The following is a 9,566-nucleotide window of genomic DNA, read 5'->3' as shown; positions in this document are numbered from 1 at the left end:
ATGCAAGCTGGGGCTGGGGTCTGGGAGGACATTGGAACGGCACCCAGCTTGGCTTCTTGGAGGCCAGAGGGGTCCCCGTGCTTCCTGGGGCTCCTGACAGGCCGAGGCACTGGGTCTCCATACGGGGCCATCTGCAGCGTCCCTGCCTCACTGCTGCTGCCCTCACGCTGGGCGAGCTCCTTGCCATCGGAAACGCACCTCGTCCCTTTTGACTGTGACTTCGCCCCTTGGTGCTCACCTGGTTACTAGCTGGCAGCGTTTTACCCTGCACAATTCAGAACTCGTTCCTGGCAACGGGACAGCCAGTAGCTGCCGTGTCAGGCAGTTCCGGAAGCCAGAAGGCAGTGGGACAACCGTTTCCCCTGAATGGGGTCGTCCGTGAAACTATGACAAGAGCAGGGAAACGGATCTTTGCAGGCGACGGTTACGGGCACGTGTCGCTAACTGGCCTTTGTTGAGGTCAGTGTTGACGGGCATCGTCTGGGAAGGGGCTTGAACGACAAAGGAAGGGGGTGCTGTAAGGTGCAAGGGCAAGGGCACCGGAAACCGTGAGGGCAGGTCTGCCCAGACCGGCCGGCCGAATGGGACAGTGACCACCGTGACGACCCGGTCTGGGGACAAGCGGTTGGAAGCAAGGGGAAGGGGTTCCAGGAAGATGAAGCCTGTGGCAACATATTTTTTGAGTTTCTGTGAATCCCCACATAAAAACAGTAACTAGAGAGCAAAGCCAGAAGCCATGCTGACAGGATCTATCAAAACACGGGGCGAGGAGGTCTTTCTACGGAGCTAGCCCTTCCCAGGGCCGGCAAGCGGGAGGCGGAAGTCACGGGCATCGGCTGTGGCTCTGTGAGCCGTTTCCCGTCTGTTTCCCGTCTGCTTCCTGTGTCCTCTCTGCTTCCTACCTGCTTCCTGTGTCCTATCTGCTTCCTGTGTCCTGTCGCTTCCTTGTCTGTGTCCTGTCTGCTTCCTGTGTCCTGTCTGCTTCCTGTCTGCTTCCTGTGTCCTGTCACTTCCTTGTCTGTGTCCTGTCTGCTTCCTGTGTCCTGTCTGCTTCCTGTCACCTGCTGCTTGTGTCCTGTCGCTTCCTTGTCTGTGTCCTGTCTGTTTCCTGTGTCCTGTCTGCTTCCTGTCACCTGCTGCTTCCTGTGTCCTGTCGCTTCCTGTCTGTGTCCTGTCTGCTTCCTGTGTCCTGTCTGCTTCCTGTCACCTGCTGCTTCCTGTGTCCTGTCGCTTCCTGTCTGTGTCCTGTCTGCTTCCTGTGTCCTGTCTGCTTCCTGTCTGTGTCCTGTCTGCTTCCTGTCACCTGCTGCTTCCTGTGTCCTGTCACTTCCTTGTCTGTGTCCTGTCTGCTTCCTGTGTCCTGTCTGCTTCCTGTGTCCTGTCGGCTTCCTGTGTCCTGTCTGCTTCCTGTCTGTGTCCTGTCTGCTTCCTGTGTCCTGTCTGCTTCCTACCTGCTTCCTGTGTCCTGTCGGCTTCCTGTGTCCTGTCTGCTTCCTGTCTGTGTCCTGTCTGCTTCCTGTGTCCTGTCACCTTCCTGTCACCTGCTGCTTCCTTGTCTGTGTCCTGTCTGCTTCCTGTGCACTATCTGCTTCCTGTCTACTTCCTGTGTCCTATCTGCTTCCTGCTTCCTGTGCCCTGTTTCCCGTCTACTTCTTGTGTCCTATCTGCTTCCTGTCTGCTACTTGTGTCCTACCTGCTTTCTGTCTGTTCCTATCAGCTGTCAGCTTCCTGTCCGCTTCCTGTGTCCTGTCTGGTTCCTGTCCCCTGTCTGCTTCCTGTCTGCTGCTTGTTCCCTGTCTCCTGTCGGTTCCTGTCGCCTGTCTGCTTCCTGTGTCCTGTCGGTTCCTGTCGCCTGTCTGCTTCCTGTTTGTTTGTTTCCCGTTTCCTGCCCGCGACCTGTTTTCTATGTCCTGTCTGCTTCCGGCCAGCTTGCAGCTGACTTCTTTGTACTTCTCGTGGGTCACCCAACGTGCTTCTCTTCGAACCCAGCCTCGGTGGTTCCTTCTGTCCCCGCCGCGGAGTCTGGGTGGGAGCCGTGCCCATGCCCGCCGGGTCAGCCCGGCATTTCTTCCAGAAGCCCTGGTCCAGGTGGACAGCGGCACGCTGCAGGGCCTGCGGTGTGCAGAGGTTTCCGTGTGCCCTCCCGTCTGCACGGAGGCTGTCGTGTGGGCTTTGAGGAGCCTGAGACATCCCGGGTCCCACGGAGAGGTCACCATGGGGACGCAAGGTCCCTATTTTCCCCTCTGGAAAGAGCGATTGGTGAGGATGAGTGTGTATCTTACAATGTGTCTTGATGCTGGTATTGACGGGAAAAAGAAACTAGGTTAGGAGGAAGGACGTAGTGCTCTTTGGATAGCGACTCTTAGAAACTCTGAATTTCTGTGGCGTCTCCTGGGTGCTCTGAGATGCTTCTGAAGGGGGTGCCAGCGTCACTGTGTCTGTCTGCCCTTCGGAGCTTCGGGTCTCCCCGGGTGACTGCCCGGCACGCCCAGCGCACCCAGTCCTTCCTGCAGCCTTCAGACTGTCCGGCGCTGAATCACACCACAAACGGCAGAAGCCCCGGGCCCCACAAAGGCCGGTGAGGGGTTGAGTGTGCCGCCGCCACCTCGGCCTGGCCCTGGCTCACCGCTCTCAGGCAGCATTTCCTCACAACAGCTGGGAGTATTTACCCCGTTCCACAAACCAAGGATGGGGGCCCAGAGACGTTCGGTGGCTTGGCCAAGGTCGCGCGGCCCGTGAAGGCCGTGCTGGGATTCAAGCCCCGGAGGGGCTGTGCCAGGTCCAACCTGTGCCTGCCGTGTTGTCTCTGCTCGAGCGCCTTACACAGCCCGCGGCGCGCAGTAGGTGCCCATTAGTGCTCCCTGGGTAAACACGTCCAAGTCCGAGGACGAGGCCGCCTCGAAGGATCTTTTCAAATGATTTCCTCGTGTTCCTGTAGCAGGCCACCACTCCCTGCCCCCAGACCAACCAGAGTCAGCACTCAGGTGGGCCACGTGTTCTCCAACGGACCGTGACGTCACAGCAGCCCGGCCGCCGCCCTCCGTAGGCGCGGCTGCGTGGGGCGCTGCCGGCTTTCCTCCGGAGCTCTGGGAGCGCACGCCCCGCAGGGGAGGGTGGGCGGAAGGCGGCACAGGTCCCTGTAAGAATCCGACCGACGCCCCAGCTGCTGCTCTTGAAAATGCTCCCATCGAGGTCCAGGCCCAGTCGGTGCCAGTCCGAGGCAGGTGAGGATGCGGGGGACCCCCTTGTCCCGGTTGGCCCGGGACCGTTGCAGTTTTCGCTCAAAAGCTCTACGTCCTTAGGGCTGTCAATGACAGTATGTGGTAGGACACGTGGGGTGTCCAGACAAAGCCCCGTCAGAGGCAGAGGAAATGTCCTTGCAGGCGTCCTGCACATCCTGGGTGCCGGGAGGACCCCGAGGACTCGGAGGGCTGGCCGGCCGCGGTCGTGTTGAGAACAGGCTTCCCTCCCACGGACGCTGAATTGTATGAAGAAGTTCATTAAGCTGCAGGGCTGCAGGGTAGGGTCACCTGGCAACCATTGGAAGGCCCTGAGGCGTGTCCCTCGCCCCCGGGGTTTCTGTAATCGGCCGCAGGTGCACTCATTCCCAGGCGGCCTGGGAAACGGGCTGGACCCACAGACCGCCGCCCCAGCCCGGCGTTCCGAAACCAGGATCTCCAGGGGAAACAAGCGCACAGGCGCTCTCGTGGCGCCACCTCACCCAAACGAGCCCGTTAACTAGGGGGGAGCCCAGGTGCTGGAACGGGAGGGTGGCCTTCAGTGCCAGGTGCCCGCCTTGTTAAAGGGCTTGGATATCCCCAACCACACACCCTCTGGCGCGGCTCAGAGCTGGCTGTTGTACCCCATGGGGACACCAGGTGGCAGCCAAGCCCCGTGCTTTTCCCGGAGCCCCCGAGTCTGGCTCTGCGTTTCCAGCAACCGTCCTCCCCTCCTCTCGCTGGTCTCTGGAGAAGCTGGAGGCCAGTTTGTGCAATCCGAGTTACTGGACCGTGGCCCGAACGGTCCCGCGGGGCGTGATGTTCCCTTAAAAGCCTTGGGTCTGGTGAACATTCGTGCAGTTTGTAGCTTGCTCCCCCGCACCGCTGTGTTTGTTTGAAAATGGAAATAAGTATTTCCAGAAATCGTGAGTGACGCTGACCCCCTACGGGAGTGACTGGCTTTTGCAGGCTCCTCCGTGTCGCCCTCCCCAGGGGAACGCACCTGCCGCGGCTTGAGGAGCGGCCGATCTACCTGCGGCCCTGGGCAGGGGGGACACGAGCTTGATGGGTTCCCCCTTGGTTCTTTTTTTTATTTTTATTTTTTAAAGATTTTATTTATTTATCTGACAGAGAGATCGAGAGAGCACTAGGAGGGGGGACAATGGGGAGAGAGAGGGAGAAGCAGGCTCCACGCTGAGCAGGGAGCCCGATGCGGGGCTCGATCCCAGGACCCTCGGACCATGACCTGAGCCGAAGGCAGAGGCTTTAACCCACTGAGCCACCCAGGAGTCCCCCGCCCCCCCTCCCCGCACCCTTGGTTCTTTTCTCATCGATGCCAAACTCCCGTGGTGGGGGGATGGGGCCCTGTTCTCGGGGCTCAGGTGAGCCCGGTTCCACCTGCTCGGTGAATTCCAGTTTGCTTCTGAACGCGTGTCGTTACTGAATTATCCTCGAACCGCTTTCTCTTTCCACGCTCTGTGGGTGTCTGTTATGTAACAGAGCTGGAAAACATCACGTCAAAGACACACTTTAGAAATGGGGAAACAGAAACTCAGGCAGCCGGGCCGTGCGAATTGGGGAGCCAGGCTCTAAGTCGAGTTCTGGTTGGCCTGGCAGCCTGGGCGGGGGCGCCCTGCTTCTTCCTGCTTGTTGTCACCCTCTGGAGGGGGAGTAGCAGGAGGACAGCGGCCGCTGGGCAGCGGGGAGGGTTCCGGAGCCAATCTGCAGACTCTGGCCACGCGTGGCAGCTCTCTAAATACAAGCTGATGGCATCCGCAGGGGCCCCTGGGACGGACACGACTGCTTCCCGGCCCAGAGTCTACCGAGGATGTTGGTGTGGCCCGTGTGCTGGGAACACCGGGGTTTTACGGGGAAAGTGAAGTTTCCAGAGACCTTGTCGGGACCTTCTTACTGTGACATCTTTTGGCTCTCTGCATAAAGTTGCTGAGTGCAGGCTCAACCTCCTTGCCATCTAGGGCATGGAGCAGGGTGCGAGCTGCCTTGAAGGGCCTTGCCTTTCTGGCTCCCCAGACTCCAGCAACACCAGGAGAAAGAGGCATTTCCTCCGGAGTGTCTAACTGCTTGGGTCTATGCTGCTGGCCCTGGGCTCTGGACCTCCGGATGTATGTGGGGTGGCCTGAGGGGGTTGGTGTGTGTGTGTGGTTAGTATCTCAAAAGCCACAGGAATAAACAAGGTAGGTTTTCTTGGGGCATCATTTTCGTTCAAAGTTTTGGAAATAAGTTCTTGTTTATACGTAAAACAAACATGGATAGACCATAGAATGGAATGAAAAGCTTAAGTGAATTTTAAAGATAAAACACATAACTTCAAAGAGATTTGCACAGGGGCCGGGTTTGAACTACCCTTGGAGGGGCTCTTTCCTCTGCTTAAAGCAGAGGGAGCCAGGAAATGGGAGATGCTCTAGCTTGTGATGGTCTCATGGTCTAGAGAGGATCTCAGCTTTACCATCACCACCACCATCATTGTCACCATCACCACCACCATCATTGTCACCATCACCACCGCCATCATTGTCACCATCACCACCACCATCATTGTCACCATCATCACCACCATCATTGTCACCATCACCACCACCATCATTGTCACCATCACCACCGCCATCATTGTCAACATCACCACCGCCATCATTGTCACCATCACCACCGCCATCATTGTCACCATCATCACCACCATCATTGTCACCATCATCACCACCACCATTACCACCATCACTACCAACATCATCATCACCATTATCACCATCACCATCATAAACATCACCGTCATCACCATCATCATTGTCACCATCACCACCACCATCATCACCATCACCACCAGCATCATCATCACCATTATCACCATCACCATCTAAACATCACCGTCATCATCACCATCATTATCACCAACACCATGATCACCATCACCTCATCACCATCACCACCATCACCACCACCACCTTCTTCTTCATCTTCATAAACTCCCAAACGCTTGTCTATTTTGTTTCTTCCTATAACCCCAGTTTCTAGGATATCACCTGACACACATTTGGTATTCAGTAAGTATTTACTAAATGGGTGCTTGGGCATTATAGAATCAAGCTAACTTCTATGTTGTGTATGAGCTCAGTTACTGCTTATTGCAGTCCTACAAGAAGTCCTATAGGAAGTACATTTATCTGTCCCCAGTGAGGACACGGAGAGTGGCTGGGCAACTTTCAGAGGCTGTATGCCAAGTAGATGGTAGAGTCAGTATCGAAACCCAGGTCTGTCTGACTGTAGTGCTTCAGTGTTCTACCTTGAATCTTGGTGGCCTGAAGATCCTGGCGCAGTCATCAGATTGCACCTGAGGGGCATGAGCCCATGAGGCTGCCTCAGTCAGGGATGCCTTTGAATGAGCTTTTCCACTGCTTAGGGACACAAGCCAGTGTGCAAGTATGGGAGAGCTCCAGCTGGAGTTGGCCACGTGTGTCCAGAAGGTGTGACAGCAGGATTTAGGCAACAATTTCATATCTGGGGATTCTTGGCCAGTAGCTGTGTTGGCTCCTACACTGGACACAGTGTAGCCTTGCTGGGCTGGAAGGGGTTTTGTGGGGGGTTTCCCTTTGATCAGGAGTTGGCTGGGATCACCTGTAAGGCAGAATCACAAGGCTGCCTAGAGGACTTTCCCAGCCATTAGGGTCACCACTTCCTCAAACCTTCCCAGAGCCCCATCGGAAAACACCAGGTTGGGATCCTCACAAGTCTGGGGGAGCCACTGTTCCGGGGCTGTGGGGAGAGGGGCTAGGGGGACCGAGGACCGTGTCGGGATCCCGGATTCACTGGTGGGTCACAGCCTGATGTTGGGGTAAGACAGAGTAAAAGTGTCCTGTGGCTGTTAAGATAGTCCAGGCTGGGGGCTTAAAGCAACAGGAATTCACTATTTTCCCATTCCAGGGGGCAGAAGTCCAGAATCAAGATGTGGGCAGGGCCCTGCTCCCTCCAGAGGATGTAGGGGAGGACCCTGCCTGCCTCTGGCTGCTCCTGTCGGCTCCTGGCCTCCTTGGGTTTGTGGCTGCGACACTCCAGTCTCACACCCCATCATCACATGACCTGTGTCTGTGCTATTTCCTTCTCCTTTCTCTTGTAAGAGCCCCTGGCATTGGGTTTCTGGCCCACCCAGTCCAGTGCGACATCTCCAAGGACCCTATTTCCAAATGGGTCCCATGCACAGGTCCCGGGGTCAGGACTCCCAACAGCCTCAGTATACCTCTCTGGGGACACAGTCCAACCCCACAACAGGCTATCCCTGCAGACGGCAGCGGACTTGCCAGCTCTCGCCCACTACTGGAGCACTTGAACCTGAGCTAACGTAGGGGTCAGCCTGTTTCAGAGTGCAGGGTACGGAGGATAATTGCCTCTGCCCTGTGCCATGACCCCTTCCTCGTGGCACCACTTGGATTTCTGCTGGTGACTCATCACCCCTCGAGCTGGGGCTGAGTGTGGGGCCTGGCCTGAGCCCCTCGAAGCATTCCTGTCCTCTGCCAGAGGGATCCGTCCGAGGGTGGGCACGTGACCCGCCTTGGTTTCTAGCACTCCTGCCGGAGAGCCGGGAGGAAGTGCTGCCTGTGGAGCAGCAAGGGTGTGACTCTGGACCCACCGTGGGGGTGGGGGGCGGGGGGAGCTGGGCGGAGTGAGCCCACCTGACGACAGAGCCCGACAGAGCCTGCAGAGGAAAGTGAGCCTGAGATGGAGAGAGAGTCGGGCCTTCAGGCCTGGTCTGAGCCCTGGATTCAGCCTCACCTGAGCCCAGCTGCTCGTGGACCTTCTGGCTGCACGAGCCAATAAATCCCTTTTTTTGTTTTTGATTTTTCCAATAAATTCCTTCCCCCCTTTATTTGCTCCAGCCAGATTAAGTTGGACTCTTTTTTTTTTTTTTTTTTTTTTTTGGTCGTTCATAACAGAAAGAACGCAACTGAAACACACAGGTTCAAAGACTTGGAGTCAACAGCTTGTTGGAGAATCCAACAAAAGCTGAGACTCCTTTCCCCAGAAGCAGGGACGAGCAGACAGAATGGGGCGTGCGATCACACTTGTAGGCTCCACGGGTCTCTTTCATGGACTGAAATACTGGGAATCTTAAGCTGAAACTCATCTGCCAAAAATGCTAGAACGTTCTCGGGTGCCACGCTGGAGTCCTTCCTGGTTCTGAGACCGGAGGAGACAGAGCCCTGTGGAGGGGTCTGTCTGCCGCCCAGACTGATGGAAGCCCGTGGCCGCGTGGGGTACCTGCCCATGTGTGTCAAGACGGGAGAAATGCATGTGGCCCATCCTGCAGCTGCTGTGGAAGCTGCCGGTCCCCAAGTGCCAGCAGGGAAGGTCTCGGAGCCCCACGGCGCAGGCACCGGGAGCAAGGTGCTAAGGTCCTTCTCCCCGGTGCACCGGTGCTGGACAAGGCAGTCACACCATCCTCGTGGTGCCTCCACCTGTGGGGAAGGGCATGACACGGGCGTGTAGGCGCGGGCGGCCGCAGGACGGGACTGCCCCTGGGGAGGGCTGCAGAACGGAGGGCTGTGCTCCCTCTGTGCGGAGTTCTGTCCAGAGTCTGACGCAGACCCAGGAAGGCCTCCCCCGGGGTCTGCTCGGCGTGTCACCATGGATTCTCCGTGAAGCCTTGGCTCTGAGGCCCTAGCAGGCTGCAGGCTTCACGTGTACCCTTGTACGCACACAGTGTGCACACACGCTCAAGCACACGCATGCACACACAACACAAGGCACACACACGGGGACACAGGAGTGTGCACACACACATGTGCACACACAGGATACAGGGATATGTACACGCACAAACAAGGCACACACACGTACAACGCATGCACGCGTGCACACACACACACACACACACACACACACACTGAATACCGACAGCTTTATGTAGGTCTCCCAACCGCTTCACCATGGGTCCAGCTCGGGGGTTCCTGGTTCTGTCCTTCCACATTTGCTTTCCTCTGCTCAGTCGGGGGCTGGGCACTGTTCCTTGCGGCCGAACCCCCAGCGTTAGGACCTTGCATGGCGTCGACTCGGGGACCTTGTACCTAGGGGAGTGTTCCAGCCGCGGGTCCGTCTACCCTCCCTGGCTGTTGGATGAAAGGCCGAGGTTTCACGAGGTGGGCTGTGCAGGTGTAGACCACAGCCCTCCGCCTGTCAGAGGGTGTTGTGCTCGTGGAAACAGAGCGTTGGTCCCTGGCCACGAAACCCTCTATGGGGTTTTTGAAATAATAACGTATAAGTAGGGACTGCGGCACTCGGAGGCCAAGCTGGTTACGTTGCGAGTGACTTATGTGTCTGGTCCACTCGCAGAGAACAGAT

The sequence above is a fragment of the Mustela nivalis genome, assembly GCF_964662115.1.
Source record: "Mustela nivalis genome assembly, chromosome: 18".
NCBI classification, from domain to species: Eukaryota; Metazoa; Chordata; class Mammalia; order Carnivora; family Mustelidae; genus Mustela; species Mustela nivalis.
This window is presented reverse-complemented; position numbering follows the sequence as displayed.